This window comes from Delphinapterus leucas, chromosome 6, assembly GCF_059928025.1.
Source record: "Delphinapterus leucas isolate spDelLeu-1000000601 "Yukka" chromosome 6, BTC_Dleu_Yukka2, whole genome shotgun sequence".
Lineage (NCBI taxonomy): Eukaryota > Metazoa > Chordata > Mammalia > Artiodactyla > Monodontidae > Delphinapterus > Delphinapterus leucas.
In genome coordinates this window covers 97,231,476-97,242,524 of record NC_143134.1, presented here as the reverse complement: position 1 = coordinate 97,242,524, position 11,049 = coordinate 97,231,476, and the positions used below count along the sequence as shown (strand labels likewise).

General features: G+C 43.2%; 1 protein-coding gene across 2 annotated transcripts in view; it reads left to right on the top strand.

The window, feature by feature from the left end:
- Window positions 1-4,656: 4,656 nt before the first annotated feature.
- The window catches only part of ABCA1 (ATP binding cassette subfamily A member 1), a 183,375-nt gene continuing 176,982 nt past the window's right edge, over window positions 4,657-11,049 (top strand). Inside the window, exons 1-2 of one of the 2 annotated variants that reach the window (XM_089913478.1) lie at window positions 4,657-5,056; window positions 10,954-11,015. The gene's annotated coding sequence lies outside the window, so the exon portion shown is untranslated. Of the gene's footprint in view, window positions 5,057-9,087; window positions 11,016-11,049 lie in introns of those variants that run through there. The other variant, XM_089913479.1, reaches the window with a different exon arrangement.

Below are 11,049 nucleotides of genomic sequence, written 5' to 3'. Positions count from 1 at the left end.
AGGTTGGAGATATTACAAAAGACTTTACTTGCTCATCCATTCATCCATTCAATGAAAGATATTTATTTGGTGCCTATTATAAGCCAGGCACTAAGGTAGCTATTAAGAATAAGAGATAAATGATCCAGTATTCCTAACCTCAAAGACTTAATAATAAAGTGGGAGGGACACATATGTAAACAAACAATAACATTCCTCCATTCGTTCATTTATTTAACATTTATTATCTGTTAAGTTCCAGGCTCAGAGATGAAATAAACATGGTCCTTCTGGTAAAAAGAACCCATAATATAGTTCAGGTGATAGGCGGATAAACAAAAAATTCAATCCAGTGTGTTAGGTGCCAATGCTAATTGTGAAATCAGAAGGTGGAGGGTGAAGGGACAGTTAATTCTTTCTGGGGTTAGGGAAGTCTGAGGGGAACACAGTGGAGGGGATATTAGAGGATGAAGGACTTTGCCAGGTAGTTGTAAAGAGGAAGAAGGGTATTTGAGGCAGGCTGTACGACCCGGCTGGAATAAGAAGCAAGAGTCCAGATGTACTGGAGATGGAGGCTAGATTGTGGAGGGCTTTGAAGCCCTGCAGCTAGAAGAATGGAATGTCAAGGAACTTGTTAGGAGACCAGAAAGATAAAAGCATTCAATTAGGAAGAAACAGCATTCCTCAGGAGGAAGTTTCCTCTTCTTGGATTTTGATAGGTACAAATAATGGAGAGAAGGAATTCCAAGAAGAGAAAATAGCTTGAGCCAAAAGCAGAAAGCTCACACATACATACGACTGGAGAGAGTAGTGAAAGCCTATGGGAGCAGCTTTTCCTGTGTGTCTAATTCCAGACATGCCATGTGTCTGGCCCTGACTCTGACCACTGTACAAATGAACACAGCAGGGATAGCCTCCATTCACTCCTCTCTCTTCTTCAAGGTTCAGTCTTGGGGATTCAGACTTTTTTGAAGTTAGGAGACCAAACTTGTTTTTAAGGCCGCCAGATCACATGTCTTTAGAGCCCTGTGACAGAAAGGGTCCTGAGGCTCCAATGCAGACTGACCTATACCAAAGCCTCTGCCCTGCGTTGGCGGCTGGGGAGGCCAAAAAGAACATGCCTGTTTTCTCCTTCTGAGTTTGGAAGTGACTGAGAAATAAGACTAGGAGGCAGACCACTGGAGATCAAAATAACAGCTTTATTTATTGATAAAGCTGACCTGCAGCCAGCTGGGTTCCTGAAATGCCCCTCAGCTCATCTTCGCTAACCCTTCAAAGTTGGCTTAGCCACGCTCACATGGCAGAACAGAATGCAGGTGTCCTGTGGACAGACTGGCTCTAAAAGGATTCACAGAGAGAGAAAAGGCAGGGGCAGATTCACCCGTTCGGTAAGTCACCCCTTCCCTTGGGGCAGGGAGAAGCCGGAGAGTTCCTTCATACTTTTCCATTTCAGGGAAGTGACTTGGAAATTCTCTTCTTTCTGTGGAATGTGAGAAGCAGGGAATAACTATGGACGCCCCCCCCTGCCCCCCACATCCCACCAGACACACTCACACTAACTTCACCTTTTTTGCCTTGTAGGATTTTTATTTTCTACTGCCCGACTAAGCACTTAGCTATTTACTCCGAAGTGGGAAATCTTTCTCTCAAGTCTGCAAGCTCCTTAAAGTCAGAAAGCATCATCTGGTGTTTTTTAAAAAAATCTCTTCCCTCTCATAGAGACTAGGAAGAAAGACAGAAGGGAAGGAAGGAGGGAGGAAGGGAGGGAGAGAGGGAGTGAAGGCAGGAGGGAAGAGTAGCCCTAGGCTGTGCTGACTCTGACTCGCTCCTCAGCTTTCCCAGCTCCAGCTTCCCCCCAGTCTCTCTGCTCCCACAGCTGGAGTCAGTCATTTTTTTTTTTTTTGGGGGGTACGCGGGCCTCTCACTGTTGTGGCCTCTCCCGTTGCGGAGCAACAGGCTCCGGACGCGCAGGCTCAGCGGCCATGGCTCACGGGCGCAGCCGCTCCGTGGCATGTGGGATCTTCCCAGACCGGGGCACGAACCCGTGTCCCCTGCATCGGCAGGTGGACTCTCAACCACGGCGCGACCAGGGAAGCCCGAGTCAGAGTCTTTAGCGCAGGCTTTGGGATCAATCCTGAGGGCCATGACTCCTAACCTAGTCTCAGGTCACCCTGTTCATAGAATGGGGGTCCTGCTGCCTGCAGCTCAGTCCCTGCCAAATAAATGTCTTGCTTACATTCTGCTTATTCCAAGTGGCCCTTCTGGAGGTTGAGTTCTCTACCAGAACCTTCACTCTTAAGGCAGAATCCTTGTTTCTGGCCTCCTGTGCTGCCTATCTGGGCTGATTGTGCCCCTGATAGGGTGATGCTCCAGCACCTTCTTCCCTCTTCTCAGGCTCCCCCTTCTTCTTCTTCTTCTTTTTTTTAAAAATATATTGTATTCTTATTATGTAACTGCTACACTTCCACTTTTTATTTATTTATTTATTTATTTTTGGCTGTGTTGGGTCTTCGTTTCTGTGCGAAGGCTTTCTCCAGTTGCGGCGAGCAGGGGCCACTCTTCATGGCGGTGCACAGGCCTCTTACTGTCGCGGCCTCTCGCGTTCCGGAGCACAGGCTCCTGACGCGCAGGCTCGGTAGTTTTGGCTCACGGGCTTAGTTGCTCCGCGGCATGTGGGATCTTCCCAGACCAGGGCTCGAACCCGTGTTCCCTGCATTGGCAGGCAGATTCTTAACCACTGCGCCACCAGGGAAGCCCAGGCTCCCCCTTCTTGATGAGCCCTTCCCTGACCGTTTGTACTATCCTCAGCAAGTCTTGCTGGGTTATGAGCCCCCAACTTCCCTCTCTGATTTGGCCTATTTGTTGTCGCTAGATCCCTGGTTCTGACATCAGGAGGATGATTCCCTTGAACAAGCACAACAGTAACAGCAGTAACACACATCCAAATCAGGGCTGTCATTTGAAGGAGTCACCTGGGAAGTTTGCATGACATGTCTAGTCCAGGGATGCTGCTATTGTTCCACTTTGTATGTGGGGACACTAAGGCTCCGGGAGCTTTGCAACCCACTGAGACCACACATCGAATGACAAGAGCAGCTGAAACTTCCCCCTCTGCTCTCCTTCCATGTGATTCTCCTTCTGAGGAGCTTACAGGCCACAGAAGTGATCTTATAACTCTATAGCAGTAGTTGTTCATCCTTTTTAAATCATGGAGTCCTTGGGGAATCTGATAAAAGCTAAAGACATGATCCGTCAGGAAAATACACATACACTCAAAACTTCCACACACACCAGGATGAGAACTCCTATAAACAAAGAGACAAACAAACACCTTCCCTCAAATTTCAGCAACTATTATGCAGCAGGATTGTCTTCCTCATCCTCTAGACTTTCATCCCAAATAACTTCTGGCTGTTCCCAAATATCAAATCCCTGAAGGAACGAGATGTTCCTTCCAGTGCTGAGGAGGTCCAAAAGAATGTGCTGTAAAACTCAAAAGGCATTTCCACAAAGAGCATTCCAAAGATGTCTGAAGAAAGCCAGGGTCCCTGGAAAGCACAGCTTCTCCAGATGACCACCTGGAAGAGGGTAGCATCTGTGTTCCTGTCCTGGTTGGCTCTTAAACAATCAGTCCCTTTCCCTGTCAGGCAAAGCTCACAGAGAGGCTTTGGTGTGATAACTTCCCATCTGCTAAGTCAATGAGGGGCAATTCCAAAGCTTAGAGGATACTTCCTCCATGCAGCCTCAGGGGCCTCTCCAGGCAGTTACATGCTTCTTCCTTCCTGTCCCCAAAGCTTTGTGTAAATCTGCGTCTCTACTCTCATCTCTACCTCTGCCAACAGACTTTGAGCACAGACCTGAATGGCAGACACTGGATTCATGCATGTAATCACTGGACATTTACCAAGAGACCACCATGTGTTAGCACCGCAGACACGATGGTGAACAAAACAGTGCTGCAGACTCTCAAGAAAGGCAGACAAACAAGACGTAGCATGCCTAATGCTATCCTCTGGGAAATACAGGGTGCTTTATGGTTCAACCTGTCTTTGGGGAAGGGCACCTTTTAAGCTAAAACGTGATGTATATCTTTCCAGAGCCCAGCACAAAGTATGTGTTTAATCTTAAACATTTCCCTCAGCAAAATCCTATGTTTGCTGGAGGGCTCACTCGCGGAGGGCAACTGCTCGCTAATTTAAGAGAGGCTGTGGTGAACCCGAGCTTGACCATACGGAAAGGCAACTTGCATCAGGTTCAGCTGGTTACCTCCTTTAGCTGTTTGTGAGACATTTGTGAAGTGGTGGAAAAAGCAGTGGATTTAGAACTGGAGGCTGTGGTCCTGAGGCTTTGTCACCAACTACATTCGTGAGTTCTTGGGTCACTCGGTGTCTTTTCGTATATTGATGTCACCTTCCAGAGCAAAGGAAGCTATGAAAGCCCTGTTCAGACTTAAAAGCGTAATCTATCTATCCATCTATCTAATCTATCAACTAGCTGGTTCCAGTTTTGCAGGAAGAGGACGGGGTGACTGTAAATTTCAGAGACCTGCTGAGGGCATTGCTTTGTGGGGCCTGTGCTGCAAGCCTTTTGCTGCCTCACATGACATGGATTTGGCAGGGAGGGGGCAGTTTGAATTCCAGGCGGGCTAAAAGGCCTTGGCCGAGAGGCTCTAACAGATTTCACAACACAGCAGGGAAAGGCTTCCCAAGGAGAGATGGGAGAGGGAGGGTGTGCGTGTGGCTGCAATTCTGCACATTGGACAAGGGCAGGAGATGGGAGAGTCCCGAAAAGCAGGATGAGGTAGGGCGAGAAGACAGTCGGACACCTCCCCTTATCTCCCTGCTAACAACCGCGCTCCCGCAAGACGTACCACCTCAAACTGGCCTAGGGCCCTACCTCTGTCCGCCGCCCCCCAACGCGCCCGGAGAAGTGCGGGTGGAGCAGGCCGGCTTGCGCATGCGCGCCGCTGCGGCCAAACGCTGAACAGAGCCCATCGCTTCTCCTTTTATCTCCTGTTGGGCCTCGGGCTAAATCCACAGCCGCTTCAGAAGTCCGTAGGCGGCGGGACGCGGTGGAGGTAAGAAGAAAAGTGTCAAGAAACGCTTGGGCCTAGAACTACAACTCCCAGCAGACACCGGGTCGGCCACGCCTTCTTGTGGGCGGGCCCGAGGGTCCCCCGCGGCTTAAAGCGGCGAGATCTCCTCGCCGAAACTGCTGGGCGCTGAGCGCGCGCTTTCTGTGTTGAGCTGGGCAGAGTGGGGAAGCGGCGGTGTCTTTCCGTTTTTGCCACTTTGTACCCGAACTAGCAAACACCACAAAACAAATAAACTACAGCCAAGCGTGTTTAGAGGCTTCTATCAGGTTCGGCAGCTTGTTGCTCCTGCTTCACAAATTCTGAATTGCCGATTTAGCAAATGAGAACCTAAAAAATAGCTCGTTTGTTAAATTCCTGTAAGATGAATTATTTTCCCAACCATGTAGGAGCAACTTTATTCTCTAGTTTGCAGGTGGCAGTGGCTGATGTTTAGTCTCACTTTTTTTTTTTGTAAAGACTCAATAAATAAGAGGGGCGTCTTAAATCTTGCAGTAAATCATCTTGAAAAAGTAAAAGCTTATTTGTTGATTTGATAAATGTTCTACTTTAATTTTCCAAGTTTTAACTTTTGTAATGAAGTGTCTTTAAAATGCAGCATACTTGAAATTATGTTTTAAGGTGTAGATTTTAAAATGTACTTTTAATTGTAACCTAATCTTTGAATAGGATGTAGAGGGGTGAGGTTTAAAACTGCTACTCTTTGCTTCTTGCTGTAGGGAAGAGAAAAGTGATGACCCTTAGCATGAGGAATAGCTACCAGAATAGTGCTATTGGGGTCCTAGGCCCTCATGACTATACTGGGTTTCTTGAACAAAGTAGTTTCTTGTATTAAGAACTGACAGTTTTACTGGGTTAAGGCACTAAAATTTAAGAACTTTCCTTTTCTCTTCCTACCTCAAGTTCTAACCCTGATTTCTCACAGCCACTAATAAGCCACCTCCAAATGCCAACAATGAACTTTTGTTTTTTGCAAACAAATACATTTTAAAGGCCTCAAAGGGAGTCAATTCAGAACTTGAATGCAGAATAGTTTTAGAGTTTCTGGGGGGTAGGGGCATGTCTCAACTTCAGCCTGCTGAGATTTATGATTATGTATCCTTTCAGTCTGTGTAGTGTGGCATTTGAGGATAATATGAAATTGGCCAACTTTGCCAAAAATTAACAATCTGTGTAATTTTTATTTGTTCTTTGTGTTGGGGGAGCTCAGCAATAGGCATACTGAAAACTGGTAATAACAGTTGGTGTATAGCGATTTTTGAGAAGACTAGAGTGTAGCTATTGTGCTCTAAACAAACCCTCCATACATTCTGAAACATTAAATAGGAGATAAAGCAATACTCGTGATATTTGGTAATATTTAAAATTTCCCCAGATCTCAAATGTTCTCTCTATAGTCACGAACAGAACATGTTTTCTGGCTATCAGCTCTTCTATTAAACATTCAGTTTATCAAGCCTTAGCCAGCAGAGTAAGAAAAGAAAGCATAAGATATAAGACAATGTTATTGTGTACAAGAAAATTTCAAGAGAACATACAGACAGAGTATTAACACTTTTAAGAGAAGGCAGCTGGAAATAAGGGCAATATATAGTAATCAAATTTATTCCCATTGCCACCAACAAAGGATAAACATCAATTTGACAAAAGATGTCACTTACAGTAGCAACAAAAACATTAGGAACCTAGAATAAATCTAAAAAAAAGACGTGCAGGATTTTAATGAAGGGAAGTATAATACTTTGTTGAAAAACATTAAGAAAACATTTATAAATGGATGGATACATTGTGTTCATGGATGAAAGGACTCTATATTCTTAAAGCTGTCAATTCTCCACAAATCTATACATTTAATATAACCCAAATCAAATTCTTATTGCATTTTTAGTGTATGTATGTTTACATACACTAAGTAAATATTTAGTGTATTGAGAATTCTGTGTGTGACTTGACAAGCTTATTCTAAAATTTATTTGGAAGATCAATGGTTCATGAATAACACATTTTTAAAGAATAAGGTGGGGGCCCTACTACATATCAAGACTTCTTATAAAACTGTAGTAATAAGACAATGTGGTATTGTTGCTGGAATAGGCAAATAGAGAACAGGTCAGGGCCTGTGCATATAGGAGGACTTATGTGATATGTCGCTGGGAGAAGATGGACTCTTCAGTAAATGGTGCTTAGAACATTTAGTTAACCACATGAAAAAAGAAAAACTCTCTCTCTCAACATACTAACTAAATAAACAAATAAATACATTCTGATGGATTAGAGACAAATTTGAAAAGCAAAACTTTAAAAATTTTAGATGTTCTCCTATATATCTTTATGAACTTGGTCTAAGAAGGGATTTCTTAAACAAGCTACATAAAGTTTAAACCATGAAGGAGAAGATAGGTAAATCTGAGTATATTAAAAACAAGTGGGAATTCCCTGGTGGTGCAGTGGTTAAGACTTGGGCTTTCACTGCTGTGGACCTGGTTTTGATCCCTGATCAGGGAACTAAGATCCCACAAGTCGCACAGTGTGGCCAAATAAAATAAAACAAAAAAAAAAAGCAAGTAAGCAAACAAAACTTTTGTACGTTAGAAAACGCAAGTGAAATGGCAAGGCACACACTGGGAAGACATTTACAACTCAAAGAGAGACAAAAGATTAGTATTCAGAACATTTAACTTCTAAAAATCACTTAAAACAAAGACAAATGTTACAGTGTAATGATACCATATAATAGTGAACTAAGATATGACTTGGCAATTCCCAGCAGAGGAAAACCGAATGGCTGATAGTGAGAAGATACTCAACCTCCCTGGTAATCAGGGAAATACTAATTAAAACAACAAGAAGACATCGTTTCACATTTATCTGATTGGAAAAATTAGTAAAACCAATAATATCCAATGTTGTCAAAAATGTCAAGCAACAGGAACTCTCATTTACTGCTGATGTTAGTGCAAACTGGTTGAGTTTGACAGTATCATGAAAAGTCAAAATTAAAAAGCAATTCCACTTTGGACATACATTCTAGAGAAACTCTTGTATGTATGCATAAAATGATATGTTGGAAAATATTCATAGCAACAGCAATGATGATAATCCAAAATAGAAAACAATGAAAGTGTCCCTCAAGAGAAGAATGGATGAGTAAGCCAAGTCATTCAATGGAATACTATAAAGCAGTGAAAATGAATGAATTAGAACTGCATTATCAACATGTATAAATCTCAGAAAACATAATTTGTGCAAGAACAATTACAGAGTGATGTATACAATGTCAGCATGTTACCATTTACAAAAAGTTTGGAACATATGAAACAATACTAGTTATTGATTATGGACACTTTCATATGTAGAGAAAGTATAAAAAAATACATAAGATTAATAAACACCAAATGCAAGGGGAAGGAAGTAAAATTGGAAGGAGCTTCAAATGTGTCTATAACATATTATTCCCTTATTTCTTGAAATTGTCCATTAAAAAAAGGAAAGAAAAAGATGGACTGACTTGTCTGGTGAACTGAAGTTACACTTATATTTTCAAATAACTTTCTGAGTTTCCTTTATAATTCAATCCAATGAACCATCACTCTCTCTCTGTAGGACCCCTTGGCATAGAGGACTAAGGGATGGTGGGGTCTTGCTGACAGCCATCTGCCCAGCTTTCTATCTCCACATTTCCACAACGCAGTGGGACTAGTGGAGATAACATGCTTAGCTGACATTGAGGAGTTTAAATCTGGCTGAGAATCCTTATTCTAGGAACAGGATGGGTGCAGCCTGAGAGCATGGCTCTCTACCGCTGATCTCTGGTGGATGCCGATAAAAGCTGCCGTTTTAAGCACTTAAACACCTCATCTTTCTGTAGGCATCTTCCAGTCAAAATGGGCAAATTAATCTATTGAATCCCAGATGCTAGTGGGATGGCAGCTGAGCCAAATTCTTGAATGAGGGTCTCTTCCCCCTTCTTTAATTGGTTTTCAGTTTTAGCAAAGGTGCTTTTGGGGGTAGGCAAAATGGGTGAAGGTGGTCAAAAGGTACAAACTTTCAGTTATAAAATAAATAAGTCCTGGGGATGCAATGTACAGCATTAAGTAGTGCCAGTTGTACAGGCTGTTGGCTCTTCATCTTTGACCACACTGTCACTGCTCACCCCTTCCTAATCTCCAGATCGCTGGAGATGTTTGAGCCCAGGACTGTAGGGTCTCCATGAGCCATGAGCCATGAGCCATGAAGCAGGCATTCACTACATACTTTGGCTGAAGGTGGTAGGAAAGAGCTTCTCTGTCTTTAGGAAGAGTCTACTAAGCCTTTGCCATGGACAATTGGCTTTTTACCTTCTCAGCTGTTTTTTTGTTTGTTTTTCTTTTTAATTTTTTTTACTTTTTTCCTTTTAATTTTTAAAGTATAGGTGACAGACAATATATTAGTTTCAGGTGTACAACGTAGTGATTTAACATTTACATACATTACAAATAGATCACCAAAAGTCTAGTAGCCATCTGTCATCAAACAAAGTTAGTACAATATTATTGACTACATTCCCTATGCTGTGCATTACATCCCCATGATTTATTTATTTCATAGCTGGAAGTTTGTACCTCCTAATCCCCTTCACTTAGTTTGCTCAACACCCCTCCCACCTTCTCAGCTGGTTTTAATCACATGGTTTTCTATGGGCAAAAAGCCAGCTATAGCTTGTTTCCATAGAGTTGCACCCAGGGAAGGGGAAGTAGTCCATTTTAGATCACAGTATAGAGCTCCACCAAGCAAAAGTCACAAAGGCACGACCCGGAGCTAATAAAAACCCACCACCACCACCACCACATACACACTTGAATTCATTTTACGGGGCTTTTTCCTGTAAGTAATAAAACCACAAAGCATTCACCTGTGTAAACATGATTAAGCTCTAGTATCATACAACTGAAATAAATACCAGCAGTTTAGAGAAAAAAAGTTCTTGGTTAACAGAGATATGATAAACACAGTTTAATATGAGGATTCGATTTCCACCAAAAAAGGAGAGTGATGGTCTTAAGAGGGGGTTTCTATCTTCCAGCTCGTTACTTTAGTTAATCAATGTAGAGCCCAGGCTGCCTCTCTCTTGGTGAGCCTGACTTCCATGGTTTCAGACTCCCAGGCAAGTGAGAAGGACTTAGCTCTCTCGAGGAGTTGATGTGGTGGGCCTTCCTAGTTTGAAAGAACAGGCAGTCAGGTAACTGTTACTGATGGTCATGGTGACGTGTGCAGCCGTGTGTGGGGTTAGAGGGGGCCTGTCAGCAAAAGGCACTGGATGCCTCGTCATCTTCCCAGGAAGTTGTGAGAATTCAGTTTTCTTTCTCTATTTTTTGCTGGTGGAATGTAAAGTATTATTAGTCATCAGATGCCAACTCTCCACATGCATAGTGGACTCCATGGTGAATGGGGGAGGGGAGAATTTATGGCTTTGGTTTCATTCTTCCATTTAGAGAGCTAGGAAATTAAATGGGCTTCACAGCATGGTCACTTCTGATTTGCAAACACCCTACTCATGTGATATAAAAAAGAACAATTTCCTTCTTTCTTCTCTTCTTCCCATTTTTTCTCTCCCCTACTTCTCTCCCCCCGCTTCCTTCACATTCACCTAATCATCCATCCATCCACCCAACCGTCCACCCAATATTGACTGAGTACTTTCTATGCACCAAGCTCCTTAGACCAGTAGTTATGGTCCAGGAATAGAGAGGGTGGAGGCCTATTCAAGGGCAGGAGCAGTGGGGATAGAGGGTATGGCAGAGAAATGAGGGAGCTGACAAGACATGACACCCAGTAGTAGGTGAAGGGTGGTGATGGAGTCAAAGATAACTTCTGACTGGAAGCCTTCTCCCCCCATTTTGCAGAGTTCTACAGTCTCTGCCAGTAACTCTGGAACTTGGGTACCACCTGAAACAAACAAAATGTGGTAAGTACTGCAACCTTTCTACATGTAATTTATA